This window comes from Trichosurus vulpecula, chromosome 3, assembly GCF_011100635.1.
Source record: "Trichosurus vulpecula isolate mTriVul1 chromosome 3, mTriVul1.pri, whole genome shotgun sequence".
Lineage (NCBI taxonomy): Eukaryota > Metazoa > Chordata > Mammalia > Diprotodontia > Phalangeridae > Trichosurus > Trichosurus vulpecula.
The window spans coordinates 411491847-411517212 of record NC_050575.1 but is presented as its reverse complement, the minus strand read 5'-3'; positions in this window follow the sequence as shown (position 1 = coordinate 411517212).

The window sequence follows — 25366 nt, the reverse complement described above, 5'->3', positions numbered from 1 at the left end:
TAGCCCTAAGAGAAGAAGACTTGTGGGTGGGGCATAAAGAAGGGAGTCCATGGCAGCTTTCTTGAAATGCTTGAATGTGCTATGGAAGAAATCGTTGGAGACAAGATCCTAGAACTCGCTAGACTCATGCCTTGACCACCAAGCAGAAACAGGGACTGGTTAACCTCCCACCCTGACACCCAAATAGTTTTCATATGTATTCTGCATATAACTTTCTATGTACATGTTGTCTTCCCCATTGAGATATCAGGCTTTGGAGAACAGGGACTATTTTTGAATTTTTTTCATGTCCCTCATACTTACCACAGCCCATGGAATATAGTAAATGTTTCCTAATTGTTTGATTTCCTCATCCCGGTAGAATCAACCAAATGTAAGCTTCTGGAGGGTCAAAACTGTATCATTTTTGTCTTTGTCTCCCCAGCAACTAGCATAATATTGGCCTGACCCATTTGGGGTTTTTTGGACAGATCTTCAATTTCCTTCATGTAGGGAAGTCTCAGTAAGGAAACTCCCTCCACCCAGGCCTGTTGGAACAGGAGCAATGGAGGAAAGTCAAAGGGAGCTCAACTGGAACTCAACAGGAACATTCTTAACACTGGGAGCTTTCACAGAATGGAATGGTTACCTCAAGAGGGGGTGAATTCCCCTTCTGGGGAGGACTTTGAGCAGAGGCTGGGCAAACATTTATCAGGCATGTCATGATGTAATGTCAGGACTCCCTAGTCACTGAGGTCCTCCCAACTCTCACATTCTGGGGTTCTATCAAGTGGAATCATTGACAGTGCTAGGATGAATGCAGAGTTGTACATTAGACAGAGATCAGTTACTCTCTTGTCCAAATTGAAACTCAGCCCTGGTAGCCTAGGAATTTTCATAGGTACAGGAGTCCTATCCTTAATGGTCCTATCTTGGTTCTGGATAGAACTTTAGAGGAATCCAGTCCAACTCACCCAGAAGAAAGATCCCCTCCATAGCTAGGAAGAAGCAGACTCCAGCCAGTTCTTGAAGTATATATATATATATATATATATATATATATATATATATACTGAAGGGAATCTCACTGTCTCAGCAGGCAGCCCATTTGCCGTTTGGACAACTTTGATTGGGAGGTCTCTCTTTACATTAAGCCAAATGAATCTCTGCAATGTACACTTATTTGCTCATAGTTCTACCTTCTGTGTCTAAGCAGTACAAGTCAAATCCTTCCTTCACCTGAAGACCCTTCAAATATTTGAAAATGTCAGTCTCTAAGCCTCACTTTTTCCAGGATAAATATATACCATGCAATGCCACACAATATAATACAATAAAACACAATACACATTTATTAATAGCATACATGTTACAGGCATAGTGCTTAGCACTGGGTACACACAAAAAAGGCAAAAGACAGTCCCTGCCCTCAAGGATCTTATAATCTAATGGGGGAAGACACTACACAAAAAGACGGGAGTTGAGAGGGAACACTACCCCAAGCAAAGCTGCAAATGGAAAGTGGAGAGTGAGTTATGAAGTGGAGATCCCTCCAGGCTTTATCTAATCCTCATCTGGACCATCTTTTCTCCAGTCTCCTCGCTATGCTGACTGCTGTTCCTTCTTCTCTTCATCCTTCTATCTCTCTCTTCCTACCTCCATCCCTTTATCTCTCCATTACATCATCCCTCCCTCCATCCATCCATCTAATAAATATTAATTAGTTTAAAAATAGGATTTGCATTTTTGTTCTGTTATACTAAAATTTACAAAATAATCAAAACACAGAAATATTCCTATATACAAAGAACAGAAGAAAAAGAGGAAAGTGTGTTGCATATAGTTCTACTTTTTCTAAAAAGTATATTACAATGCAGCTGGATAGTTCCAAAGTTATCTTCCTTGTGTCCTTGTGTCCACTTCTGGCCTGCCTTCTGCCTGTCATGCATCAAATAAAATGTTTCATCGATGCTCTTTTCTTCATTTTTGGGTGGTGGTTGTATAATGAATGGTTTTTTAAAATGGCTGTGCATCCAGAAGTGGGTGCGTTCAGAAAGGCATTAATCTACCAGATTGGTAGGGAAGCTTTTCTGAACTTGCTGGCACCAGAAAGGAGGATGAGCTACTGAGGGCCTTGAGCTTGGGGAGACACCTCAGGCCATCATTCATCTGGAAGTGGGATGAGTCCCAGAGACCATGGCCTCATTCTTGCTTCTGTCTCTGTTATGGTCATTTGGTCCTGTGTCTAGGTGAAAAGTATTAGACCTCGTGAGCTCTGAAAGATTGGGGAGCCAACCACCAGCTGCCTATGAGCTGGAATGCAGACTGGGTTTGCAGCCCATCAGTTCAGCATTAAGACTCCAAGGAATGACCCCTTCAGGAAGGACCCAGTCCAGTAGGAGTTGAGACCCAGACTCCTCCAAGGGTTCTGCCTAGCATTTGGAAATGGACTTGGGTGTCATATACAGTATGTACAAGGGAACCATTTTTCCAATAGTTAAATGGATAAGCAGGAGCCTGATTGTAGAAAGCCTTGACTGAGAGGAGGATGAGTCACGACTTGACTGGAGCAATGGCAAAGTGTATTACTATTGTCCTTTAGGGTCTTTTAAACAGTCCTTGCCATAGAACACTTTCTCCTGGGAGGAGAAAGTGAGTCCGGTGACCTTGCACAGCCCTCCCTCACTTAAATCCAATTCTCTTGCATGTCATGACATCACCTCTCTGAAGTTAGGGTCCTCTTCCAGAATGAAGGACAAACAACAGCTTGAGTACTGTAGCAGCAGCACCCCACTGGGGCTGAGTTTAGCTGGGTTTCAATCTCCTTATTGAAATGGGATGAATGGGTCAGGACTAGGATATTGGACTGAGCTGGTGATAATGGTAATTACATCAAGAGCAATGACCAAGGAACAGCAGGATCTCTCCTACTAGTAGGTGGGGTAGGTGGGGAGGGAGGCCTCCCAGAGTGACCCCACCCTCTCCAAGCTGTGAGTGATCCATCTTCAGTTTTCCTTGCAATGTGCTTACTTATTTATGCTTAGTAGCTACCTCCCAATGGAAGGTAAGTTGCTTGAGGGCAGAGACCCCCTTGTTTTCATAGTCTCAGTGCCAGGCCCATAATCTTGCACAGACCGGGAACCAAATCCATTTGTTTAGTGGAATTCCATCTTCAGCACTATAGCTAATCCTGACCTGTGTCAACTATGTGTCCCATTGAAGGGACAATGTGGGCTAGATCTTAGCCTCCTAGGACCAGATTCAGTCAATCATTTTGCACTCATGTCCAACTCTTCATGATCCCCTTTGGGGTTTTCTTGGCAGAAATACTGGAGTGATTTGCCATTTCCTTCTCCAGCTCATTTTACAGATGGCGAAACTGAGACAAACCGGATTAAGTGACTTGTCCAGGGTAACACACTTTGAGTCTTCCTGACTCCAGATCCGGCACTCAATCCACTGCACCACTTAGGTGACCCAGGGCCAGATACCTAGGTGTTTGGAAAGTGCAGCTTCAAAGAGTGTGATTGGTGAAGTTAATTTGCTCTGAAAACTCATTGCCTAATCATGTCTTCTGTATGTTAAAACTGTCTGTGTCCTCATTGAGATAAAGCTCCCTTGGGTCTGTAGAGAACTTTGCACCAATGGTTCTAATGAATTAATCTCCTACTTTTTCTGTAGGAGAGGAGGCATCTGTGCCAGTTACAGATGGAAACACTGAGGACAGTGAATCAGAAGTCATTATGTCCAGCGACAGAGGAGGTTCTGGGGTTTAGATAGCCGAATCCAAAAATTTGGCCTTTGATCATTGATTCTGCAAGATGGAATGTCCTATTGGGAAAGGATCTCAGAGATCACAGGATCCTTGAGAAAGTAGGGAGCTCAGGGGCCACTGAGTCCAATACTATATTGGGTCTAATACTATCAATATTAGCTACTAAGCATATTGCAAAAAAATTGAGGATGCATCACTCACAGCTTGGGGTGGGGGAGGCTCCCTCTCCACCTTCCCCACCTACCAGCAGGGGATGTCCTGCTGTTCCTTGGCCAACGCTGTTGATGTACTTACCATCATTACCAGTTAAAGATCACCAGAGTATAATCACCAGGGTTCATACTAGACTCTGGGTCTCCTGAGCTCCTGAGTCCTGACTGTGTTCAGGTACTTTGATAAATACTATGATTTTGAAAGTTTCCCAGAAAGGAAGGGATGATACTCTAGAAAAGAGCCTGGCCTAATGTACAAGCTAGGCATTCACAACATGTGAATGAGGGTTTTTTCCCCCTCTGACCAGGGTTGTTTTCCAGAAAAATGTGGATTGAATGAGGAATCGGAGGCCAGAATGACTGGACTTTCATGGTCCACAGGGAAGGACTGCACTGGGGACACATAGAAGTGGGTGAGGAAGCTGGAAACATCACAAAGAGACACATGGGGACAAAGGAGGCACTGAAGAAATTATTGGTTGGTGAACTTATTGGGAGATATTCAGATGATCACTTGGCCTGCATAGCATCACCCAATGTGGCTTATGTGTCCATAGCTCCCAGAGTGCATTTAGAAATATTTCATAAACATGAGGAGTTGCTGAAATGTGGAATCTGAATGCTGGACTCTGCTCGCAGAGCCTCTGCCCTTGAGAGTTTCCACATTTCTGTAAATCTTCATATTTCTTTCTTATTAATTAATTATTTTTTAATTTTAATTTACAACATTCAGTTCCTCAAGTTTTTGAGTTTCAAATTTTCTCCCTTTCCTTCTCCTCCCCCCTCCTCACTCAAAACAGCATGCAATTCACTCTACAAATGCCTTCACACTAAACATATTTTCATAATAGTTAAGTTGTAAAGAAGAACTATGACAATGGAATGAAGCACAAGAAAGAAGAAACAAAACAGAAACAAAAACAAAAACAAACACACACAAAAAAGAGCAAATAGTTGGCTTCAATCTGCATTGAGACTCCATAATTCTTTCTCTGCATGTGAATCACTTTTTCCATCATGAATCTTTTGGAGTTGTCTTAAAACCTTGCATTGCTGAGAAGAGCCAAGCCTATCAAAGTTAGTCATTAGAGATAGCGTATGTCTGTAATCATGTATAATGTTTTCCTGGTTCTGCTCCCCTCACTCAGCATCACATCATATAAGTCTTTCCAGGTTATTATGAAGTCTCTCTGCTCCTCATTTATTTTTTTTAATTAATTAATTTTTTATTATTTTTTTTATTTTTAGTATACAACATTCGGTTCTACATAATTTTGAGTTCCAAATTTTCTTCCCTCCCTTCCCTCTCCCTCCCCAAGATGGCATGGAGTCCTATATAGGTTCCACGTATAACTTTGCATTGGCATGCATTTATCAAGTATTACCCTGTGCTTATGAGTCTTCTAGGTGCTGAGGAACAAAGACAGAAATGAAGCAGTCTCTAAAATGAAGCAGCTGAAATTCTATTGGGAGAAGCAGCGTGGGCACACATAAGGAAATATACAATATTACAGAGGAAATCAGAATAATCTGAGGAGGCACTAGCCACTTAGTGAGAATCAGGAAATGACACATGTAGCATAAAGGTGACTCTTAAACTTTGAAGTGATCTAAGAATTCCAAGAGATAAATGAGGAAGGGATGGGTTGTCAGCCTATGTTAAGGCATGGAGATGAGAAATGGGAATGTTGTATGTACCCTTGATGGGAGAGGGAAAACAAAGGCTTTGTCCCTCAAGTATGGAGCTTCATAAAGCACCATATTGCTGGGCAAGGCAGAAAGTGGGGATCTAAGCCTCAGGAAAAGTTTTTACCCCTACCCCAAGAATGAAATATGCCTGGCTTCTAGTTATCAGAGACCATTACTTACATATTTTAATTAAAGGTGTCCTAGAAGGCATGGTCATCCAGGCTTAGAAGAACAATATGTATGAGACTGTGCAGACTCCTGGGAGAGTGTTGGAGTAGGCATGACCTTGTCAGTGACCATTTGCATATCCACTGAAAGAATGACCAGTTCTCAATTTGCAGAGATGAGCCTCTAAAAACTTCCCAATATCCATAGCCAAGGTCAAATGGATGGATCTGGTCTGTGGTCACACCATACTCCTGCTAATTCCTAAAGAAAGCTATCTGACTACTTCTTTCTTCCTTGGAGTATAGAAATACCTAAGCCCCCTCAACCTATTTTTTTTTGAAGAAGAGAAAGAAAAATGCCCTTTCATGAGATTTCTATCAAGGCCAAGATCTAAGCCCAAGATGGCATTGCTATAGTTGGAGAATTGGCAAGGTCATCCATATTGGTAGTGACACTAGAACAGAGGAAAAATAGACAATTTAGGAAACAGAGAGGTTTGCAATGCATTCTATGTCCTCCTAACACCCTCATTTCTGCTGAGGGCACTGACAATCTTCCCTCTAAGGGCATACATTGTGATTCCTCACTGATTCTTCCCCACCTCCTCCCCTCTCCCCACTCATTAAATCACTTACTAAAAATGATAGTAATAATAGTAATAGTTACAATAGAAAACATTTGCACATTACTTGAAGATTTACAGAGCCAGTTTAAGCCAGAAACTCATTTTATTACAGTAACAGTGAGGTATGAACTAGGGGTATTATTCTCTTATTTCATATAGTCAAAATGCCTTGTACTTGGTTATGCACATGTAGGAAGAAGTGTAAGTCAAACCCGGCTCCTCTTGCCTTCAAGATCAACATGCTACCTCCTGTCACTTTTGAAAACATAATATCCATCCCTTCTCTCCAATTTTGTGGCCATTACATTAGTTCAGGTAGTCATCCCTCTCTCTGTGTTATTGTAATAGACACAGTTGATCTGTTTCTAGGCTCTTTCTCTCTCCCTTTGCCAATTTATCCACCACCCAGATGCCAACATAATTTTCTTGAGTCAGAGATCTTACTGTGATATTTTGCTGCTCTGAACAAGCCAGTGGATCCCTATTGCCTCTAGAATTAAATCGATAATACGCTGACATTTAAGGCCCTCTATGATCTGGCATTCACCTATCTTTTCAGGCTTATTTCCATATTCTACTCCATGTACTCCATGCACAAGCCAAATGAACCTATTAGGATTTTCCTTCGACTTGACATACCATCCACCTTTACAGAGGGTGTCACCCAGTTCCTGGAATGTTCCCCTTCCTTATTTATATTTTTCGGAATCATAGCCTCTCAGAGTTGGAAAGTACCTAAGAAACATCTAATCTCATTAATACTCAGAATCGCCACCAGAATACTACCTCATAATACCCCACTTAACCAAGTCATCCATCCATTTTCTCAGAATTCTTAGATTTCTCCAAAGTTTGGCTCAACTACTGCATGTTTGGTGAAGTCTTCCTTCACCCCATTCCCCCCCTCCCCCAGTTGTTCACACTTTCCTAGCAGATGGCCTCATATTTACTTATCTGTGCCCAGGTCATATCCCTGGGAGAACATAAGCTCCTTGGGGTTAGAGGCTTCCTAGTTTTTGTCCTGAGATTCCAAGGGCCAAGTTCCAGGCATTGCACACAGCAGACCCTTAATGGCTGCTTGTTGAATTGTTGAACTCAATTAGAACAACTGCTGCCATTAGAAGAGAGAAAGCACAGACTGGCAAGGAACACTGGCCACAGAATGACTCCACCTCCCTTCCAGTGATTGATGTAACTGCTTCTAAGACATTTGGGGCCGCAAACACCACAGGAAACAAATTGCAGATGAGTCCAGGTTCAGGGATTTGGAGCTTGTGAAATGAACTCAGATCTTTCATCTTTTCCTATTAATGACTAATGTTGAAACATAAAATCATCTATGTTCTGACACTACCATGACCTGTGCTTTCCCATTCCTCCACATAAGCCATATTGCCCCACACATGTGTTTCCTTTGTTTGATGGACATGCTCATCCCATTCTAAGAGTGACATATGGCTTAAGTTGAAGTGACGCTGGGTAATCATGGGCTGGGCCACCTTTGAAGGGAGAGAACATGTGTGATCAATATGATCCTTTTGTGGTGGGTAAACACTGTGAGAGAAGGGTGGGAGCCAGAGCTCTCTGTGCCAGTGAAAGCTAATAAGATGAGGACCACACTTCTCACAATGGGCTCCAAGTATTTCTGCACTGTTCAAAGGAAGCTTTGTAAACAAGCTGAGGACAAAAAGAAAGCCATTTTCTCGATGATATCTTCCTGATTTATGTTTACAGCAGGGGCAGATAATAACCCCATTTATCATAGGAATCCTTGTGAATGTTAATTTGGGGCAACAGAGTTTATCCAAATGGGAGGACACAGATGCTTGTGGATGCTTTCATGCCTGGAGCCTCCTCAGAAACATGCTTATTTTCAGTGTCTGTCACATTGCAGGAAACAAGGTCTAGGGGCCAGATTCTGTGTGGTTCTTTGGGGCAGACTTAGGGGCTAACAAAGTCATCTTTCATAGAATCAGAGGCCTTCAAAAACATGCCAGGAATTGAGCCAGAAGCCCGGAGATCTGGTATCAAAGGTCTTAGCCCATCCCTCAACCTTTAGTAGAGAAGAAATGACCAGTCATAGATGAAATATTATTTCATTTCAGGGACTGGTTATGTTGTGAAATAGCCCAATACTCAACAAATATCTTTTTTGATGTCATAATAGTTAGCATTAATAGAGCCTTTTCATGTTCTCAAAGTGCTATATACGCTTAATATCCTTTGATCCTTATGAAAGGTCTTATTATTATCTCCCCTTTACAGATGAGGAAACTGAGGCAGACAGAAGTTATGTGACTTGCCCAGAGTGACACATTAGTGACTGAGGCAGGATTTGAACACAAAGTCTTCCTGATTTCAAATCCAGCACTCTAACCACTCTGTCACCTAGATGACTCTAATAGAAATAAGTAAATACCTCTTCCCTAGGGGCTTGAAAGAAACTGGTTCTTAAGCCAGAGCTTGTCAGGTCAGCTGGCTCTTGGAAGACCACCACCCATGCTTATCTGAGCCATGGCCCTGCGGGTGAGGATGCAGCATGAAACAGAAGCCACTAGAGGGGAGATGATCTAATAACCAGTAAACATTTACTAGCTCCAACTATGTGCCTGGTACTGTGTTCAGTGCTGGGAATCCCAATACAAAAAAGTAAGACAATCCGTTTCCTCCTGGGACTTACAATCTAAAGGCAGGAGACAATATACACAAGCAGAATGACAAGGAGAGATGGGGTTATCAGAGCATACTCAGCGTGGGGGCATGATGTTCTTGGAGTCAGTGGAAGTGCCAGAGTGAAAACCAAGCAGAATAGCTGTTGGGAAAGCCGCTAAACTGTGAGGCCTTAATTGATGGTACTATCCATGGTCCTGAATAGACTTCGCCTACAATACGCCTTTTCTTCAGATAGACTGGCTAATCACCCATTAGGCTCATAGGAAACATAGATTTTGAGCTGGAAGGAATCCCAGAGTTATCTAGTCCAACCCTCTCATTTAATAAGTTAGAGAACTGAGGTACAGAGAGGTTTAGTGACTTGTCAGGGCCACACAGGTAGTATGAAAATGAGGTTCTAACTTAAGTTGTCTGATTCCAAATACAGTTTCTTTCCTGCTGTGTTACACTGTGCATTCATAATCTTACATACATATATTGAGCCTATTAGTTCAAAGGGCCACCACTACACACAAAAAGGACCCTAGGGTTGAAGGCCAGCAAGAACCCAAGAAAACAACAGATCCAAAGCCTTTGCTTAATAGATAAGAAAATGGAGTAGATTTGAGTGGTAAAACCAGAGTTTTTATGAGAGGCCAGTGTACCTTCCCCTCCTCCCTCCCCCAATTCCAAGCACTAAGTTAGGAATACCTCAGCCAACAAGAAACACCCTGCTGTCTTATGGAGTACCTCATGGACAGCTAAACCAAGGGGCACCAGCAACAGGAGGAAAGACTGTATTTCTTCTGTCTGCCTTTTGTTTAACTCTGCCTGACTTCTCCTAAGCCTTGGACTAAGACATGGTCCTGGACTCATTCTCATTATGGAAGGTGAGTGCGGAGGATAAACAGCAAACTCCCAATGAATTCAGACTCACATGCTTGTCACTTGGATTAACATCAGCAACAACTGCCCCTAGGGTAGATTGAGGGCTGCCTGGTCTCATCTTCAAACTTTCCCCAGAGTACATCTTCATGGGAAATAATTAAGCTCAGAAAGTAGGAGGGAGTTTTGAGATTATGTGTTGAGTGATCTTGAGCCAAACTGTGAGATGCAGTTTTCTTTCTTATTTGCTCAAAGAAATGCCCTATGACAAAAATGAGTCTGACAGCTGAAGCATCTTGCTGAATAGCAGCAAGTATCCAGGGATTTCAGAGATAGGAACCTCTTTGGTGCTATTCTGTGAAGACTCAGATGGATTGGGGGGGGGTGATTTCCCCTTTTGACTCTTCATCAGAGCTGTGCTCATCCACCTGAAAGCCCATGTGCTTTGCCACAGCTGTCTAAACCCTTCTTTTTTAGGGGCCCTGATGTTGGGGGTCCTCTGTCAAAGAGTTGGTAATTATAAGAATTGAAGAGCCAATGGGATGTGGCGGATAAATTTGGATTCAGGGGAGAATGTGAATCTTCAAAAATTACTAGTTACAATTGGTAACTAGGGCATTTAACTTGGGAGTAGCCAAGATACTAACTGCCTGAGCCTCAGTTTCCTCATGGGTACCAGAAGCATTTACCTCACAAGCTTGTTGTGAGACATCAAATGTAGTCATGTATACAGTATTTCACAGAGAGTTATTAATAGTAAAAATGATTCCACTCCTCTCAGAACAAGGAAGGAAGAGTCAATCCAAGAGACAACTACCTGCCATTCCTTCAAGTCCCGACTAAAATCCCATCTTCCCCTGGAAGTCTTTCCCAGCCACTCCTAATTCTAGTGCTTTCCCTCTTTTTCTTATGTCCTATTGAACTTGCATATAGTTGAGACATACCTGTTTGCATGTTGTCTCCCCTATTAGATTGCATGTCCCTTGAGGGCAGGGACTGTCTTTTTCTTCTTTTTGCATCTCCAGCGCTTAGCACAATGATTGGCAAATAGCAGGCATTCAGTAAATGAATTTTCACTGATTGACTGGCTCAAGGGAGAACCAGTCAGCCTTGAGGCTGTCAATAATTCTTCAATGAGTTTCATTTCAGTCTCAAGATGGACACTTTTGTAACGCAAAGTCAAGTCAGTTCAGTAAGTATTTATTAAGCATTTGCCATGTTCCAAGAACTGTATTAAGTATTAGAAATACCAATAAATGCAAAAAAGAAAGACAGTCCCTGCAATCAAGCAGCATACATTCAAGTAAGGGAAGATAATATATATTTAAAAGGAAGATGAAAGTGGAGGTTGTGGATAGGATGAGACACTTGACTGGGAGCATGGAGGAGAAAGAAGTCTGAAGACATAGAAGTGGAAGCTAGAGTGGAGTGGAGGTAAGAAAATGGCCCATCTGGGTGCTTTCCTGAACACTGAAGTTCCAGGAGGAACCTAGAAGTCATGGGAAGAGGCTACAAGGGCAGAGTGATCTTCCAGGGTGAGAAAGTTTTTGGGTCATGGTAGAGAAAGAATTCTGGAGAATCAGTGGGCACTGCTCACATCCTTTTGGAGGCATCCTTTGTAGAATGGAGCATAGGAAATGCCACAAGGCAACTTTTTAGGAAATATTTAGTGAGTTCCTAATAAAGCATTATCCCTGTCTGTATGGAACCTGGAATCTGTTTGTGGAGAAACACCCAATGCGTAGAAAAAATTTAGATTTTGGTGACCTCTCATGTACCTTTCATCCTCTAAAGAAGAAATAGCCAGTCCTCTTCCAGGCCCCTCCAAATTCTTTGGATAGCTCAAATCTTGTGGCAGCTAAGCTCTCCACTTGTCATTCTCTGAAGTCATGAGAAGAAGAGCACCCTGAATTACAAGACTGACTCATTTCCTTTTCTAAGGATGCATGTCCTTGGTTGAGTCTTCACTATGCTTGTCTTATGCACATTGTCACTGGCATTATCACCTGGACAAATACTAAACCCCTTGATAGGACTAGAAGAGAGTCAAAGGTCATTTACTTGTGTTCAATGAATCCAAATCACTAGGTGTGAATTCCCTTGAATCCCAGGAAACCAATGGAGTGCCACTGGTAGTTTGTGACCCTGGAGATGTTCCATACAATGGGCAGATGCTAAGGGAGGAAGTATGGGGAAAGGTCTCAATATATTAAAAAAAGTGGGGTGGAAAAATAATAAATAAACATGATGTTAATTTTTTTGGGGGGGGGAATAATGTGAGTATGATCATGAAAGGCTTTATATAATGAATTCATATAAATCCACTTAAGTAGTTTTATGTATAGACACATATATGAATAGACACATACATATGCATACCTGACATATAACTTTGTCAGTGTAAGGACCTCCTTAAAAGTGCCCAATGTAAGCCTGGAATTGCTCTGCAACCAGCTTCCTAGAGAGCTTCTCAGGAGGTTGCCCATGTTCCCACAGTCATCAGGTGTCAATGGCATGTCTTGGACCTGTTGATTATGGTAGACCAGAAGAGTGGTTCTCTCTCTACAATGCTTTATTGCCTTTGATTTAGTTATAGTATAAGATGGGCAGGGAGAGAAGGAGGGAGGGTCTTTCTCTGGGGCTGCATTTCCCTCCTTTACTCTTTCTTTTCTTGTTTTAGATCCCAAAGGTAAGAGAGGGCTTGCCATTTGCCAGATTGATTAATGCCCATCAAGCCTTCACAGAAAGAAATAACTCATGCTTTCCTGGCAGGGGTCACATGAGCACCTTGGTGACCAATGGGTCCCTTACTGCCAGACAAGTGGAAGGAGGGGCAGTGTATGTTCTTAGCTCTGGACTTCTCCATCTGGCTACCAACTATAGGGGCAAAGGAAGGTTTCAAAGAGAATAAAGGAGTCTAGGAGTTGGGGGAGGGGAGTTGTCAGGGAAGATCAAACACAAAAACATATATTCATTCAAATGTTTTGAATTGTTCCGCTCAACTGTGAGAGAATGCACAATAGAATCAGTGAAAGAATGGAATCTATTAAGTGTCTCTATTATTATAAAATTCAAAAGCAGACATTTTGGTGCTGGGGGATGAGCCTGGACTGGGATGCAGGAGACCTGGGTTCTCATTCTGGCTCTGAAAGTACTTAGTACAGTACCTGCATAGTATGATCTTTAACAAACGTTGATTGATTGACATTTCTTTTTTGATGAGCCTTTGGCCAGTCCATTGCCCTTCTTTTGACCTGAGTTTCCTTATCTACAAAAAGTAGGGGATGGGCTATATTATTTTCCTGTTCGTGTCTAGTTCTAACATGCTAGAATTCTGTTAAAAAAGCAAAACAAAACATGGCATGTCATACTAAGTAACCCCTCCCCACCTCTAAGCAAATAAATTAGAATTCTACAATTAAATTGTGCTGGATGTTTTTCCTTAAGGAAGCCTTATTTTTAACCCTATACTCCATCACATTCAGGAAGGAGTGGAGGCATTTCCTCCCCCTACCACGGGGGCAGGATGGAAGGGGGAGTCCAGATACCCCAATAGTCAGACTTATGACTAATGGCAGCAAAGCCAGAGGGACCAGCAACCTGCCAATTACAGTGATTATGGGCAGGTCTGCAAAAAGAGTTCTAGGGCTCCTCTGGGAGGGGGCCCCTTCCTGTTTGGGTATTTCTTTATATAGTCTATGCCAGTGGGCTAGAGGGAAAGATGTGGGTGGGAGGACAGTACCATTATGTGGAATCAAACCTTGGTGAATGTTTGAAATCAGAGTAGCCATCAGGGAACTTCCATCTGTCAGCTTGGAGAGAGGTCTACATCAGATTTCCCTGGAGCCCTGACCTTCCCCTTGTGCTGGTCCACATTTTTATCAGCCATTTCACTGAAGGCAAAGGTAGCTTGCTTATGAAATATGCAGGTGATGCAAACTGGGGGAGGGACAGTTAATATACTAGTATCAATATCTAAAAATATATCATTGGTCTAGAGTGTTGTACTCAATAGAGTAAGATGAAATTGAACAAGGATAAATATAAGACTCTATACTTGGTTTGAAAAAATCCACCTGTCCAAGTAAAGCATGAGAATGTGCAGGGCTAGACAGTAGTTTACAGAGAAAAGTCTGGGGATCATAGAGGATTGTAAATTCCATGTGAGCCAAGAGTGTGACATAGAAGCTAAGAAAGGTAAAGCTATCTTAGGTTGCTTTAAATAAGCTAGAATTAAAACAGTGATAAAGCCATTGTGGGTAGTGTAGCTCTCACCCATTTACTGCCCATTGAGGGTCTTCAAGCAGAGGCTGGATGACCACTTCCCGAGTCTATTGGAGTAAGAATTCTTTTGGTGGTATGAGCTGGACCAGGTGGGTCACTGAGGTCTCTTATGACTTACCCACAATGATTCTGTGATAATATGCATTTATTCTGCCCTGTTTAGGCCACATCTAAATTACTGTATTCAGTTCTGGGAAGTGCATTTTCAGAAGAGCAAGGGCAGAGTGGAGCACATCTGTGGTAAGGATGAAGGTTGGACATCAGGCTGTATAGACTATACCATATGGGATTGTTCAAAATAACTGGGAACATTTATCTTGGATAAGTGAAGATCTGGGACAAGGCACATGATAACAGGCATCAGTTAAAGGTCTGTTACATAGAAAATGGTTTAGATTTGTCCTTTTGGTCCTAAGACATGAGAGCTCAGAGCTCAGAACTGTAAAGAGAAATCAAAGAGAGGCAAATTTAGGATTGAAATAAAACCATCTATCAATCAAGTAATCTACAGATACATGGAAACATTTCTTAACAATTAGATGTATCCCAAATTGGAACAGGTTGCCTTGGGGTTAGGGATTTTCACCCTCTCTGGAGCAATTCAGATGTTAAATGACCACTTTCTGAAAATGTTATAGATATGACAATTCGTTCTGGAGAATGGGTTAGACCAAGCGACCTCTGAGGTATCTTCCAGCATTATATTCTATGGTCCTCTCAGTGGGAATTTTCCTAAGACAATAAGAATTCACTGTGATGGTACATGTAAACACCAGATAGGAGGGCAACAGACATAGACACATAGAACAGTGATGTCGTATGGCTGGTAGGAGATTCCTAGCAATCTGTGAGGGGCAACAGGGAAAGGCTTCTTGGGAAGAATGAAAAGGGCATATAAATGGGAAGCAGCCACTCCATAAAGTAAGCACTCCAGACATCATAACTCCTTTTTATGTGAGGAGATGGAGGAAAGGGAAGGTTAAGTACTTGCCCATGGCCAAACAAATAATCATTAAAGTCAAAATTCCAATCCAGCTTTTCCTATTTTCACATCTATTACTATATCCACTATGCTATGTGGTTTCTTATTGGCATTTGGAATCTTAATGAGAGCTTAAAAATAAAACTAGAAATACCTGTCTTAAAGATGTGACGATAGGGAAATTATTTGGCTTCTCTAGGATTATACTTTCATGTCTATAACACAAACTTTTTGGATTGGCTACTGTCTCTGGGGTCCTGGCAGTTCTGTATTATATGTATGTTGTGATGATTCAGGGAATTTCCCAGGATCTCCTGACACACTTGGCTAATTTCAAATATTGCCAAGTAGTAACCCTGAGGGAAGTGAGAAGGATGGGCATAATCTACACCAGCAAAAACCATATATAAAGTGCAATAGAGAGTCCCATGGAGAGAGGACCCAGAGATAGTGGAGGGGTTTTAGAGCTTATCTTCCAAGCACTGATGGGGAGTTGCTAATGTTGACGGGCACCGAGTGATGGCCTGAACACTTAACAGTGATTGGTCTACTGAGCTGGGAGATGATTGTTCCCCTTCACTAATCCCATATCCAGATTCATCCCTTGCCTCTCAGCTCGGCTGCACAAGGTGGATTGTGAAACCTGGGATTGGAAGAAGAGTTTTGAAGTATCAAACATATTAAGCTCTTGTATTTCTAAAGTGCATTTCGTTTGAAAACTCTTCAATGTGAATATTGACATTCTCCTTCATCTCACCCACTGTTGGTAAAATTCATGGGACTGAAGTTCTTATGGAAGAAGAATCTTTTCCCACATTTAGAGGTATTTTGATGGTCATCTAGCCCAGCTTCCCACCTGAACTAGCTGAGTCACCTTGTCAAAAAATTGTCTTGGCTTGCTCCTAGTGAACTAATCCCAACTCTGAGTAATTGTGGGCTCCATTTTCTAATATTCACAAACCAGACATTTTGAAGCCTCTTCTAGAATGTTTGCAGTGATCATCACTGCTATCACCACGATTCACATCTATAGGATCCACATTTTCAACTTTTTAGAGATAAAATTCAAAGAAACCTGCCTTTATACTGTAAGTACTGTGTGCAGAGCACCGTGCTCGGTGATGAGTGGCAGGCAAGGCTTTAAAAGACAGGGCCACCTGTTTCCAGCTTGAGACTTCTTAATTCTTCTCCTGTTTTCCATGATCCTGGAAGCATTCTTGAAAGGCTCACCACGATCTTCATATTCTTATGTGAGTCAATAGTGGTGGACCAGTTTAGAACCACAAGATTGAGCTCATCCGATTTTATCCCTTCCTAACTCTGTTTTGTCTTTCCCAATACAAACAAGATAATAATAGCTAACATTTATATAGTGCTTACTATGTGCAAGACACTGTGCTAAGTGCTTTACAGTGACTATCTTGTTCAATCCTCACAGCAACCGTGGGAGGCAGGTGCTATTATTATTTCTATCTTATAGATAAGGAAACTGAGGTAGACAGGGGTTAAGTGACTTGCCCAAGGTCACACAATTGGTAAGTGTCAGAAGCTGGATTTGAACCCAGTTCTTCCTTACTCCAGGCCCAAGGCCCAGGCCCTCTTCAGTGGGCCAGCTAGCTACCCACTAGAGCCATCCTTGGTAGTAAGATGGAGATGAACTATGGCTGATGTTCCCTATCCCATTGGTGTCACCCATTCAGTGGCCTCCTCTCCTTTCCTCATGTTATTTTTACTGTTCTAAACATGCCTTAAAATTCCATTTATTGTTAATAAAATTGTTCAAAAATCCCATCTATTCAGTTTTCTCCCAAGTTGTTACCTAGAACTTCTAATTGTCCTGAGGCCGAGGAATGCTATCTGTTTTTGTCTGGGACACCACACCTCACCATATATTAATTAAGATGCCATTGGCACTTTTGGCTGCCATAGCATATCATGATCTCATTTCAACTTGTAGGACACTCTAAAAACATGTATTTTTTCCTTCACATGAAGTTGCCTCGCTAGGCTCATACTTATGGAGTTGATTTTTTGAGCCTAAATAGAGAACTTTACACTTATCCCTACATTAGCTGTTATCAATCGTTCAGTCCTATCCACATGATGGGGAACACACCCTTCTTCCTCTGGGACCAAAAAGGAAGGAGCTGCAGGATTAAAAATCTCAAGCTGAACAGAGCAGGCTCCCCACATAGCCCTGGATCTCTGCTGATTGGATGATAATGGCTGCCAAGCCTTCTTTTCCCCAAGGAGGCAGAGAAATTACATGTTCTTCTAGTGGCTTGTCAAACCAGATCTTGACAGCCCAGCAGCTGGGGAGAAGCTCCAAGCTGTTGGCAGCATCATCACCCTCTGGTCTTTCTGGACACATGACACGCATATGTCCCTAGCAGCAGCCACCTCCAAACCTGGCAGCCGGAGCCAATGGAGTCCAAAAGGAGCTACTTTCACACATTATCTTCCTGCCAGTCAATGAGCCCTTGCAGGTGTTTATGTGAGTCTGATTAGAGAGCCCCCCCTCCACCTTTACTTAGAGCTGGAGAATGGCTTCCCCTTGGACCTAGTGCAGAGGAGACAGCAATTTTGGGAGAGCGCCATTGGCCTCTGAACAGATGATGGGTAATTTATATTTACTAAGAACATTTTTTCCTTGTCGCATCTCTGGAGAAGTAAAAAAAAAGGTCCAGCATAAGAGAAGCATTATGATGAATTCAACTACAAGTGACACGGAAAATACCAAGACCAAATGCCCTCCTGGGTTCTCCATTTCTGTAGTGGGCTCCATTATCCTCCCAGTAGCCCAGGCTGAGTCAGGGTCATCTCATAGACCCACTTCATGACATTTTTCCCATTGAATAGGAATAGGAGCAGTGGATATTGGCAGGACATTTGAGGTTGGCCAGGATCTCTAACTGAGGAGATTGCATTGTCCTGCTTCATCCCCTCCACTGCTTCAGGGCACCTGGTGACCAAGGATCATACTTTGGCATCAAGTTAGAAGCAACCCAGGCCCACATTCTTCTCCCATGTGACTTCTGCCCATATCCTTCCATGAATTCTCTCCAGAGGACCAGTGCAAGGATAGAGGCTCAGCACCAGACGTGAATATTTTGGGGAAAGGAACATAGCCTTTTAGGTTGTCTATGTGTTTTTATCATTATCTTCCAATGACCAATCTATCTCCCTTTCTGGTCCTGAGGTCCATGGGGTCGACTTTGAGGCCACTTCTTTTACCCCATCCATCCCTGATCATATTTTTCAGCCTACAGAGATCCACCATGCATTCTTCAGTTGTTCTTTGGGAATGTACACTCCTCTAAGATCCTTGTGTTCTATGACTCCCTGCCCTATAGCATAATTAGGAAAATATTGTTTTTTAAGGTGACTTTGGGTGGCAGAGGGCAGCTGGGTATCCTAGGAAGGTTGTCCAACTTCCCACATGTGATCCATCCCATGCTATTTATCCCATTCAATATTAGGCCCAGGTCTGTTGCCATTCACAGGTTCTGCCCAGTACATCTGCATGAATGGTCCAACTCAATGCAAAGTCTACCAAATGATGAGCTGAGAAAAGTTAATTCTTCATCCATTTATGCAAATTTGTGTGTGTGTGTGTGTGTATACACTTGTGTGTAGACTGCTTGCTATGTATGTCGATATATTTTGAGCAGTTATGAATCTCAGTGATGAGGATCTGTCATATATTGTGATTTCAATTCAATTCAATCTAACTTAATTTAATGGAAAAGAGCATAGGATCTTGAGTGGGAGGGCCTGGGTTCAAATCCTGTTTCCAACGCTTGCTAACTGTGGGACTGTAGGCATATCACTTCCATACCTGCCTCAATTTCCTCACTAGTTGCACTAGATGGCCTCTGATGGCCCTTCCAGCTTGAGTTCTATATTTCTATGGGGAGGCAAACAAACATTTATGAAGTGCCTATTGAGTGCCCAGAGCTATGCTGGATAGCTGGGATACAAGGAACAAAATGTGATGCTTCTTGCCCTCAGGGATCTGGTATTTCTATTTAGGCTAAATGACGCACAGAGAAGATAATCTAAAATGGGTAAAAAGTAATTTTTTGGAGATAGACACTAACCTGGCAGGAGCAGGGCAGGATGGGGGGAGACATCAAGAAAGCAAACCTTTTGGGGGGCAACACTTAAGCTGAGCCTGGGAAGGAGACTAAGGCTCCAAAAACTGTTGTGAGAAAGGAGATCATTCCAGGCACAGGGTCACTCTGCAAACAGAATGAGTAAGCTGTGGGCACGAATAGCCCCAAGTGGGCCAGGTGGCTTAGCTTTATGTAATTAATCTCATATCATCTGCAAACTGGATGACTTCACCATCCACCAGCTCCAGGGCCTCTCTCTTCTCTCTCCTTTGGCCAGGACATCCTGGATGATCATAGTGGTCCCTTTGGATGGGACAATGTCTTCCTAATTTATAGGCAGTATTACTTCTATGGTTGTCTCTGCACAATTTTCTCAAGAACTCAACATATGTCTGGGAGACATCTGGTGGAAGGTGAGCCTGGAAAGAAATATTTGACTCTACTGAGACAAATGCTCTTCTGTAAACAGTCAATAATCACAATAAGATCTGGGATTCTCTACACAGCTCAGTAAATTATGTGACCCTGGAAATGTCTACCTCTTAATTATTTGCAAAAGTCAATACATTTCAATAGGATGTTTTCAACAAGAATGGTGTCTGTGTGTCTAGAACATTCTCATTAAGCCATTCAAAGGAGGAGGACACCATGGGGTCTTGGGCTGATGCCTTCTTGGTTGCTGGTGATTTGGCAGCATGATACTATTCATGAACTTGCCACCTTTCTGGCTCCACAGAATGGTGGAGCTGGAGGGCTCCTTGGCATCTGTCTAGCCCAGCCCATAACTGAAAAAGGATTATCTCCACTTCTCCCACAACAGACCAGTCACCTTTGCTTAAAGACATTGAATGAGGGAGAAACCACTACCTTACAATGAGGCTCATCCTGATTTGAGAAAAACATGGGTGTTAGCCAATTGGACAGCCCCTGGAGCCTTAGATTATATCTTTGGAACTTGCATCCATGGCTCTTGTTCTGTCTGTTGGAGTCATGGAGAACAAGTTGAACTCTCTTTTCCTTGTGACTGCCCTTAACACACTGGAAGAGAGCTGTCATCAAGTACCCCACAAGCCTTCTCTTCTCCATGATAATCTGCATGATAAAATGATCCTTCTAGAGCACGACCCCAAGGCCCTTCACTATTCGGCTGCCTTCCTCTGGATGCACTCAAATTTATTATCAATGTTATCCCTAATATGCAGTACTGAAAACTTAGTGAAGATGTGGAATAATTAATAATAACAATAATAACAGCATTTATAGAATTCTTTCAAGTTTGCAAAGTGCTTTATATATATTGTCTCATTCGATCTTCACAACAACCTTAGGAGGTAGGCTCTATTATTATCCCCATTTTATAGATAATGAAACTGAGGCATAGATAAGGTAATTGACTTGCCTAGAGTCATAGAGCAAGCTTAGTGTCTGAGAAAGAATTTAACTCTAATTTGAGTACTCTGACCATTACATCACTGAGGCTGATAGGTGGAACAGCGGATAGAGCTTTGGGTTTGGTGTCAGAAAGACCTGAGTTTAAATCTAGCTTCAAAAACTTACTATCTGTGCAACCTTGGGCAAGACACTCAACCTTTGTGTACCTCAGTTTCCTCAACTGTAAAATGGGGACAATTATAGCCCTACCTCTCAGAGTTATTGTGAAGACCAAATGAAATCATTTTTAAAAGCTCTTAGCACAGTGCCTGGAATATAGTAGATGCTATGTAAATGCCAATTATTATTATTATTTAGATTTTTATTTAGATTTTCCCTCTATCCCAATTGAAATTATTGCCATTTCAATCAAGAAAGTGTAATGTTAAACTCTATTTTGGCAGGATGATCAACCCAAGCTTTCTCATTCATTCATCAGGACGAGTGTCCAACAGGTCATACAATCTGTCTTCTATTTTCCCACATACAACACTGGAATGTAAGAATGATATAATATGATATAGAATATCTTCATTAAGTCACAGGTTTCTTCTTTCTTCTTTGCTGAATGGATTGCAGTGGGGAGAGATTTGAGGCAGGCATTGATACTAAACTTGACCTCGATGCTAATTCCTAGGATGAGACCAGCCAGAGAGGAATTCCTTTTATCCCAGTACTCTTCCATCATATTCTAGAAACTTCTTCCAGCTCTTTGGCCTTAGAACTTACACCTTGGCTGTACATTCAGTTCCTCTAGCCCCAATCTCTGATTGGACAGCTCCTCCCAGAACCTCTATTTGAGGAGAAAGCCCAGGCCAGCCATCCCTTCTTTTCTCCAAGCTCCCCTTGCCCTTTCTTTCCATCCCTTCTCTTCTTTCTGCTCCCCTTTATGTATTATATTCCTCCATTAGAATATAAGCTCCCAGAGGACAGGGATTCTCTTTTTTTGCTTATACTTTCATTTCTAGGGTTGGCACCCTATAGTAAGCACTTAATAAATGCTTGTTGATTGATTGACTGAGAAGCCTTCCACATCTCCTCTTTTCCTTGGTAATATTATATTTACTATTTGCTGCCTTAAGGCTCAGACATAGTTATGGGATGAGCAAGATGCTGGGTACCATCAGCCCACCAATAGGAAGCATGTCATGACAGATCCCTTGAAATGTTACAGGGAGCTGCTGGTTTTTTGGAAGGGGGTGAAAGCTGAGGAAGTGCCTCCAGTCCCAGCTTCAGTCAGGGCAAGAACATTCCCCTGAAGAGGAGGGTAGGGTCAACTTTTTTCCCTGTTCTTTCCAGTACTTTCCCTCCTCCCTCCATAAATAGGCATCAAGTGTAATCCATTGTGATCTTTTTATTGTCCTGGAATTGCGGAGAAGGGATCATATTCTCATTATCGAGAAATTAATAGTGATGAGTTTGTGGGGTGCTGAGCAGCTGCTGTTGTTCCTCCATTGGCCCATGCATTTGGGAGCTCACTGTATGCAAACACCTCCCATGGTGCTGTGTTCATTCCTGGGCTCAGAATCACTCTGTGGTTGAGATAACAGCAACAGTGATAACATCTGAAACTTATATAGCACTTACTATGTGCCAGGCACTTTGCCAATATGATCTCATTTCATCCTCACAACAGTATTGGGAGGTGGGGGCTATTATTATACCCTCTTTATACCAGAGGCAATGGAGAGAAACAGGTTAAGTGACTTGCCAAAGTCACACATATAGTAAGATTCTGGATTTGAACTCAAGTCTTCCTGACTGCAGCCCTGGAACTCTCTTCATCCTGCCGTTGAGGATAATCCACTTGTCTCTTTAGAACAAAACTGCATGGTTGTTTTATGGGTGTGGCTTTGCAAGCTGCCCGAAAGGAATGCTAAAAGATCCCTAGGGTCTCAGCAAGCCAGCAGATTTAGGGGTACGACAGACTCAGAAGCTGTCCAATTGGGGGTCCTCTCCCAGTCACCTTCACACTAGTCCTTGGGCAGGACATACATACAATAACTCACAATATTGTCCTCCAATCCTTACAACATTGGAACTTAATGGAGGTGGTCAGTGGGGGGTGGGGGACAGGCTCTGATGACTATACATTAGGAAAAATGCAGAAAGGCTATGGGAGACAGGGTGGCCTAGTGGACAGAGAGCCAACATCAGAGTCAGGATGGCCAGGGTTTAAGTCTTGTCTCTGACACAGAGAGACTGTGTATCCCTGGGCAAGTCATGGAACCTTTTAGTGTCTCAAGCAACTGACTATAAATTAGAGAGCATGTGTGTCTCTTCATAGGCAGGAGTTTCCTCACTGGCAATTCCCTATCTCAGTGAAACCCTAGACCCAGCCTAAAACAAATAGATAGATAGATAAATGAGTGGGTAGATGGATAAGCGAATAAAAAAACAAATGAATGAATGAAGAGATAAATAAATAAATGAGTGAGTGAGTGAATGGACAAACAGATAAATAAATGATCAAAAGAAGGAATGAATGAAGTAAACACATAGATATTCAATAAGACTTAATATTTTATATGGTAGGATAACCCAGTGGTTAAGGCTGGACTTGGGATTAGAGTCCAGTGAGGACCCTCGTCAGTCATGTGGTCTTGGATTCCTGGGAGCTCTTCTATAAAATAGCAGTGGTGATCTTGTAATTGCCTTCCTTATGGGGTTACTGAGTGGAAAGCACTTTGTAGACTCTGAAAAAACAGAGGAATAAGAGCTGGTACCCAGGCCTGGTATCAGCACCATGGGGAGAAGCTTGGCCAGATTCGTGGTCACCAATGGTTCTAGAACATGATCAAGGGAAGCAGGAGATGGTTGGGGGCCCAATGTGCCCATGGTTTCATTGGAAAGGACCTCATAGGTCATCAAGCCTGATTCTTTCATTTTACAGATAAGGAAACTGTGGCCCAGAAAGGTCAAGGTTACACAGGTAGTAAATGGCACAATTTCCTGAAGACCAGCATTACTGCCCTGAAACTCCCCCCATATCTGCAGCCAAGGCACAATTGTGGCCTGGGGTTGAGGAGTGGAGAGAGGATGTGCACTAGGTCCAATCTTACATACTTCTTTGCTTCAGGAAAATGGCATGTGAAGTCCCATTTTCTAGCCACCTCCATTCTGAAGACCTTACTCTGGGCACTTAGTCAGAACTATCAGGAGAAGAAAACATTCCTCGGCAAAGGTCGCAGATTCTTCCCCTAAATTTCTTTTTACATCAGTTATTTTCATTGCTAATAAATTTTAAACTGTGAAAATTGCTTTGATCAATTATGTATTTAGGTTTTTCATAAACATGCTGATTTTATTACTTATAGAAACGATTAAAAAAGCATTTGTGTCCGATTTCTCCTGCAGAATCCCTGAGCGAATTCCCTGTTTATGAGGGATGGAGAATTTACTGCTTTTATGGGCACCTTGCAGATATTTTTATTTCTGTGCCATAAATAATGAGGTAGGTATTGTTTGAAGAAGCCCTATGCAGAGAGCTCCCTCCTAGCCCCACCATGCAGTGGCAGCAGACCTTCCCGAGACAGCAGCCTGGTCCCTGGGCTGTCCTGTAGATGGCAGCAACAATGTGGCAAAATGTGTGCACAGTGCCGAGCATCATTTAAATGAAAGGATGGATTAAAAATAGCTTCATTGTCATGTTCAGAGTTCTGTATATTTAGCTTTGGTGAACAGATTTATTTAACAGAGGGAGGGAAGGAGAGAGGGAGGGAGGAGAGAAAGAGGGAAGGAGGGAGAGAGAGAGAAAGAGAGGAAGAGAGGGAAGAAGAGAAAGAGATAGAGGGAGAGGAGAGAGAGAGGGGAGGGAGGAGAGAAAGATATGGAAGGAGAGGGGGAGGAAGAGGGGGAAAGAGAGGAAAGAGAGGAGAGAGGGGAGAGGAGAGAGAAAGACACACACACACAGACAGAGAGAGAAATAGAGAGAGATAGAGATAGAGAGACATACAGAGAGAGAGAAAGAGAGAGAGAGAGAGAGAGAGAGAGAGAGAGAGAGAGAGAGAGAGAGAGAGAGAGACAGAGAGAGAGAGAGAGATAGAGAAAGAGAGAGAGAGAGAGAGAGAGAGAACAGAGTTGCATACTCCCAGGGGTCCAAGAGAACAGTATGGTGCCCAGAGTGGCTGTCTAGTCTGTGTTCACAAGAGAAGGGCTTACATTTGATTGTAGTAGATTGTGGACAGGCTCCTGATTCCAGCCTCTCTATAATGATGAGATCTGGGATGACAGGTCTTCCTGGAATATCACCTCTTTTCTGGGGCATAAATCCCAGAATAGATGAGCACTCACCAGGGTCAGGAGCATGAGGGCTGGAATGCTAACCTCTTCATGAAGCCAAGGCAATAAGAATGAAAAGCAGGCACCCCAGAGAAGAGAGGGGTGTCGGAGGGGATTGGGGTGAGTCTGGTGAGGTCTTGTCCTTGGCAAGGTCCATGTGTCCAGGGGGATGAGGAAGCCATGAGCTCCATGAGGACAGGGGCCAGGATGCCTGCTGGTCCTGGTGCACAGTAGGACTAAAATATTTTTGCTGCCTGCCGGATTCCAAGACTGGCACTGCCCAGTTAG